Raw genomic sequence first — 7,070 nt, forward strand, 5'->3', positions numbered from 1 at the left:
GCTTAGGAAATTGGCAAGGAATGGCAGTTTGACTCCTGCCCTTGTTAACATTGTTACTAAACACATTTATGGTTGAAAGGGAGCCCAACCATCCCCAAGCATCAACACACCCTGAAACATCCCCCTCCCTTAACACAGCGTTGAGAAGGTTTTTGAGAGGGGGCTGCCAGTACATCGGGGCGTAGGCTTCATTCTGCCTCTCGCATTTCCTGCAGCCGGAGAACATAGCTCGGGTCTGGGAAGGGTTTGGGGGCTCCTTAAGCAGGGCTTTGGCTTTGAGTTGGGAGGGGGGCTCCCTCCTGGAGATGGGTTTGGGGCTTCTGTAGGAAACTGAAGTGCTGGGTTGAGTAGCTGAAAAGATTAGGCTGTTTGAATGTTGGGAGCAGCCAGGTCCCCTGCAAGGCAAGGGAAGGTAAGAGGTCTAGATTGGCCAGGTGGATTCTTATGTCCCACACTGCTGGGAAGGTTTTGGGCCTGAGGTTTTGTAGCAGAAAGTCCCCTTTTCCTCTTGCCTGCATTTGCTCTCCCCTCTTTAAATATGTTTTTCCTCTTCTACCTTTTCTTCCTTCCTCTTTCTTTCACTTTAAGATAAGGAATTGTGTTTTAAAATTTATGTGTGCGCATTTTGTATCTCCCTGTGTATGTTGGTATTTTTATCTATTTGTGTGCCATGGCATTTGTAGCTTATATTTTATACTCCTCACCTTTCAACTATCAGTGTGTTTAGTAACAATGTTAACAAGGGCAGGAGTCAAACTGCTGCTTCCCTGTATCAGGAGGGCCCCTGAAAGAGCAAGTGGATCAGTGATTGAATGTGTAACACACTAGTAGCAGACAGCAATTAACACCTAAGGAAACTGCAGGTCAACCAACAGAAGAACTCAATAGAAGACAATGTAACAACCGGGAAATCTCTAAACATCACTGATCCAGGGCTAAAAGCCCTGGCCTGAGTTAATCAACGCCGGGGACCAACTTTTGGGCTGAATATCTCCAGATCGACTGCTCCCAGAGCCCTATTCAAAATTCATCAATGGAATCCCAAACCTGCACGGACATGTGGACGACCCCTGGGGCTGACAGATGCCATCCAGTAGCCACCGAGGGGGGAAGTCCCATGAGGGTCAATGACCCCTGGATTGGGCAAACCTGAAAACTGGGGAGTCACCAAAGTCTGCCAAGGACAGAGAAAAAGCAGTGAAAAGTGACCCTCAGCGGCGCCCTCTTGATCTCCAACTCGACCAGCACCCGACCTGTCCAGCCAAAAGGACCAGCCGGCGACCCCCTTCTGGAGGATAACACCACGCTGAAAGAAGCCTCGACTGGCCATCGATGGCAGACTCCAGTGCTTGTAGGATAGGTATACCTGATTCTTGTAGCTTGCTACTGTGTGTGTGTGTGTGGGGACCAGCCCCAAGGTTTATGATTTAACTTCATTACAGTGTTTCAATCCACCTAATAAACCAGCATTTGAAGGATCCTGAGTTGGACATTTGTAGTCAACAGTTTTGGGCGGAGCACTGCCAGAGTGTAGGCTTCATTCTGCTTCATTAATTGTTCCTGCAGTTTTGAAGCCCAGGGCAAGTGTCAAGGAGTGGTTTCAAGATCCCTCAAGCTTGGCTTTGGGGTAGGAAATTTCTCTGGCTCAGGGCTGGTTTGGGGGCTTCTTCAGGAAGCTGAAGTGCTAGCATTCAGCAGCAGAAAGAATCAGGTCATTTGTATTGTGGGAACAGGCAGGCCTATTTGATGCATAGGGACCTAGGCCAGTGCCCACAAGGGAACACTATAAGCCTTGCTTAGAAAGGGAGGTCACTACACAGGCAAAAACAGAATGCTTGGGGCAATGAAAGACAAAACAGGGATGGGAGCAAGGCTCAGAGGTTTAAAACTAGTGTGCCAGGGGGTGACACCAAGCAGAGCACACTGGACAGTAGGGCTGTGCGAGGCTTCGGACTGTGCTTTGGATCCAGAGAAGCTTCAGATGCTTTGGAATCCAAAGCAGCATGTCCGGATCAAATTGCTGGCTTCGTTAGGCTTCCCGAGGTGGTTTGGAGATTCTGAAGTGCTTCAACAAAGCTTCGGAGCCACTTTGGAGATCCAGCCATAGGGTATAATGGGGCACCAATGACATATCTATAACTTTGTTGTTTCTAGTCTGATTTGAATGAAGTTTGCAGGGGTGGTAGCCTCTGCTGAGAGCATGAACCCTGCCAAGTTTCAAGAAGATTGGCGTAGGGGTTCAGGGGGAACTGCACCTGAAATTCTTGAAAGAAAACTTGTGTCACATCTGTGTGTTACAACACAGGGGGGTGAAAACTGCAGGGGTAGTAGCCCTGCTGAGGCCACAAACTCTGCCAAGTTTCAAGAATGTCAGTTCAGGCGTTTGTGGGGAACTGCACCTCAAGCTGTTCACAGGCAAAACTCGTGACATAGATGGCCCTGTGTGTGTTAAGGTGCAGTGGGCTGAAAACTGCAGGGATGGTGGCCCCTGATCAGGCCACGAAGCCTGCCAAGTTTCAAGGAGATAAGTACAGGGGCTTGGGGGAAACTGCACCTCAAGCTGTGGACGAATAAAACTCCTGACATGGGTGACACTGCGTGTGTTAAGGTGCAGTGGGGTGAAAGCTGCAGGGATGGTGGCCCCTGCTGCGGCCACGAAGCCTGCCAGCTGTCGAGGAGATCGGTGCAGGGGGTTCTGGGGCCCTGCACCTCTGGCTGCTGACAGGCAAAACTCGTGGCATGGGTGCTTGTGCAGCTGACTGTGTCTGTCTTTAGGCAAGGGGTGGGAGGGGGGGACTACTGCAGGCCTGGCTGCTAAGCTACTGTGTTACCAGTTACCAATCAATCATGATTCACTCAGGGACCAGCTCAATACACAGTTGCTAGCTAATGCAACCAGTTAATTAGCAACAATTAACACCTACAAAACCACAGACTAAGGACAGGAAAGAACCAATACAGACAATCAGCTGCCCCAAGCCAGAAACAGTCAGTTGCACAAGCACCCATGTCACGAGGTTTGCCTGTCAGCAGCTAGGGGTGCAGGGTCCCGGAAGCCAGAACCCCGCACCAATCTCCTTGACAGCTGGCAGGCTTCGTGGCCATAGCAGGGGCCACCATCCCTGCAGCTGTCACCCCACTGCACCTTCCCTGCAGCTGTCACCCTGCTGCACCTTAACACGCACCATGTCACCCATGTCATGAGTTTTGCTTGTCCGTAGCTTGAGGTGCAGTTTCCCCCAAACCCCTGCACCGATCTTCTTGAAACTTGGCAGGCCTCATGCTGTCAGCCGAGGCTACCACCCCTGCAAGTTTAATCCAAATCAGACAAAAAACAACACAGTTATAGATATTTCATTGATTCCCCATTGTTCCCTGTTGCTGGATCGCCAACGCGGTTCTGAAGCTTTGGAGCCACTTCAGCCAGATTGAGGTGGGAACCCGGTCTGGAGCTCTGGATTGGATCGCTGGCATCCGAAGCAGCCAGATCTGAAGCCAGATTGAAAAGCTGCCTACTCGCACAGGCCTACTGGACAGTGCCCTGGTCCTCAAATGATTCCAGGGATCCAGTGGACACTGCTCAGTGATACTCTGCCCACAGACAGGATCTTACAAGTGAAAGGACAGTGGCCCCACAGTCCCCTGGGACCCCCCCTGGCCAGAGCCTCCTTCCTGGGAAGATACACCACCACCTTGGCCAGGGCCAGGAGGAGGTTGACCAGGAAGTCCCAGGACTTGGACAGGGAGTGCCTAAATGAACAGGCAAGGGGGATAGTGCAGCCAGCACCTGAAAAAAGAGGTTCTGGAGGAGGTGGTGCAGGGGCTGCAGCCTGGCACACTCCAGGTGCACGTGTGCCAGGGTCTCTGTCTGCTCTCAAAAGAGGCACGTATTGGGGGTGTCCATGAACCAGACTAGATACACACTCATGGCAACAGCTGCATGGAGTAGCTGCCAGCTGAGGTCCCTGGTGGTTCACAGGATCAAGGCGGAATACAGACTTGTCCACTAGGGACCCTCACCCTTGTCTTGTCAGGATGGGATGTGAGGAGGGGATGATGGATAGTGTAGAGCAGGAGTGTGTAGAGCTGGTGTGGGCAGATCGAAAGTGGACTGGTTTGGTATCCCCCGGTCTGCTAAGATGGTGAGGTGAGGAGTGCTGTGGGGCCTGGGAGCAATACCTGCTCCTTGTGCCTGTACCTGGCTCTCTACCCTATGCTCCCCTAGCCCCTTACTTTCTGCCCTGGCCCCATCTCTCCAGCTCCAACTCTGCCCAGCAGAAGCTGCCCCTACTTCTCTCTGCCAGGGCAGGGCTGGGGCAATGCTGCTGCCAAGTGCCCCAATCTGGAGGCTAAGGGCTCATTAGTGGTTTTCATTTGTGAGTTTCTACCTATGAACACTAGTGTCCACTGTGCAACTGTGGGTTATGGACGTGACCCTCTGGAATTTTTCACTTGCTAAGGGTTTTAGAGGGGTGCGTGATGCTTTAAGAACAAATAGTGCTGAGTCCTGTAAAGCAGCTGAAACAGGCCTGACACAAAGCCAGGGCTTGTCTTTCATGTGGATTTTCCTGGAGCTCAGCCCCTGGGGTGACCCTGCATGCAGAAGCACTGAGTGTTATTTCCACAGGAAGTTGTGTCATTCAGCAATCCTGGGCCCCCAAATCTGAAATAAAAGGGGCCCTGAGAGCTGGGCATGCTGGGGCCAGTGCTGACATTAAGGCAGGTTTCGGTGCTAATAAGGTGGACCAATGGCTTGAAGTCGCAGCAAAGTAAATTTAGCTTGGGTGTCTGAAAAAACTCCACTGTGAGAACAGTGAGGCAGTGGAATAGCTGCCTAAGGGAGTTGTGGACTCTCCATCACTGCCGGTATTCAAAAGGTTGCACAGCTGGTGGTCAGGGAGAATCTAGGTGTAGCTATGCTCTACCATGGGTATTTCCCCATGCTTCTGGGCTTGCTGGTTGCTCCCCACCCTCCCTCCCTTTTTGCTGCTATATGTGTCAGGGTGTTTTTAAGCCTCCCAGAGGCATTAGATGTTAGCTATAGCTAAGGTTGGGGACTTCATCTGGTATGTGTCAATTCTCCTGCTAGGAGCAAAGCCAGAGGTTCCTGGCTAGAGGGTCCTGCCCTCCACTCAGCATCAGACCGATCACTGTATTTGGGGTCAGGCAGGAACTCTACCTCATGGTCAGATTGGTATCAACTATGGAGGTTTGCTTTCCCCTGTACCAGGGAGGTGGGGGGGGGCATTACCTGGGACTTCTTAAGCAAATATTGACAACATTTTACAGAAGCAGGACATTGCCTGCCACGGTTCCCCAGCTTTATTAATAGATTCATAGATGTTAGGGGCTGGAAGAGACCTCTTGAGATCGTCAGGTCCAGCACCTCACACTTGGGCAGGAATGACTGCTAGGGTCAGATGACCCCAGCAAGGTGAGCATCTAGGGTTTGTTTTTTTTTAATATCCAGAGGGATTGAACCACTCTGGAGGGGGCCGGGGGGGGGGGGTGGCTGCGCTGTGGGGGGGGCGGGGGGGGGGGTGTGTCTATTCCAGACCTGGGACACTTGAGTTGTAAAGTCTTTCCTTATGTCTAATCTAAAGTGCTCTTCTAGCAATTTATGACCGTTAGCCCTAGTCTTCCCCTGGGGAGCCCTGGTGAACAGACGTTCTCCCAGTCCCTGATATGCACCCTTTATATATTGATAGGCTGCCACCAAGTCCACTCTGAGCCTTCTCTTTTCCAGGCTGAACAGACCCATGTCTCACAGCCTCTCATCATATGGCCTGTTCTCCATACCTCTAACCATACGCATAACCCTCTTGTAGCAGGTTAGGGTGCTAGGCCTATGTTGTGTCAGGGTTGATGGTAGTCTTATGTAGAGTTTAGAATAGGGTTGTATGGGATAGTTTGGCTAGGGACGATCCTACCTCAGGGACAGGGCTGGACTAGATGACCTCTGGAGGTCCCTTCCAGCCCTACTTCTCTATGAGCCTATGAGGTGTTTCCATCACTTAGAAACACTGTGGCCTCCATTTCCAGGAAACCCCCTTCTTCAGCATAGTATATTAAGGACTGGCATTGGTGGTATCATCATCATTGATCCTGTTTCAGCAGGCACCAGTCATTCCCCAAAGCAACCAGAGGGCTGTGGCATTGGTAGGCAGAGACATTTGGCATGTGAACTGCGTACATGGGTGCTCAGTACCAGTCCTTCCTAAACAGGACACTGATTATTGAACTAGCTGAGGAGCGGTTGACATTTTCTCACAGGCCAGCAGCTGGTACCTTCACTGGCTTTTCAGGGCCACTAGGTGGCCCCTACAGCCCAATACACTGACCAAAAAGCTGCTTACTTGAGCAATAACCTGATTTTTGCCCTGGGGTTTTTCTAGTGTTTTGCTCACTTACATGTGTAAGATACCTGGAGAGGCTTGACGCCTTGAAGGACTTGCATCTAAGTGCAGTTTACCCCTGGCTGGAAAGGCAAACTGCAGTGACAACCGGGGGCAAAGGGCCCAGCCAGTATTGTTTAGAAGGACTAGCACTGAAAGCCACCACGTTCCTGCAGCTGTGGATCAAATGCACACGGTACTTTGCTGTGGGAGGAAGACGACACTCCACCCTAGCTTGTCTAACTTTATGCCAACCATGCAGCTGGTCCACTGAAAGATGAACCCAAACAATCCTTGCCTCTTGCCAAATCCCCATTTATACTTAAGGCAGGTGTTTCAAGTGTGCCTGTTAGTTGTGCAAGCTGTTGGTCATACTTCATTAAATCTCCTTCATGTGGCTAATAGCAGCCTCACACTTGGCAGCCCTGAAGAGATATGGCCTGCCAACAGCCCAGTACTAACACTGGTTGAGATGAGGTAGAATGGATTATACTATCTGCCCCACAACTGAGCAGTCTGACTGTCAAAATAAACCTCAAGTTCTGCCCCTGTAATCCAATAGACACAACCTAGGAGAGCACAAGGACAGGCCTAGAGGCAGCCAATTTGCCTGTGGGGAACCCTTTTTCAACCCACTAACCTTTGCAGTGGAGAAGCCATAGGTTGTGATGGTCA

The sequence above is a fragment of the Alligator sinensis genome, unplaced genomic scaffold, assembly GCF_000455745.1.
Source record: "Alligator sinensis unplaced genomic scaffold, ASM45574v1 scaffold1208_1, whole genome shotgun sequence".
Lineage (NCBI taxonomy): Eukaryota > Metazoa > Chordata > Crocodylia > Alligatoridae > Alligator > Alligator sinensis.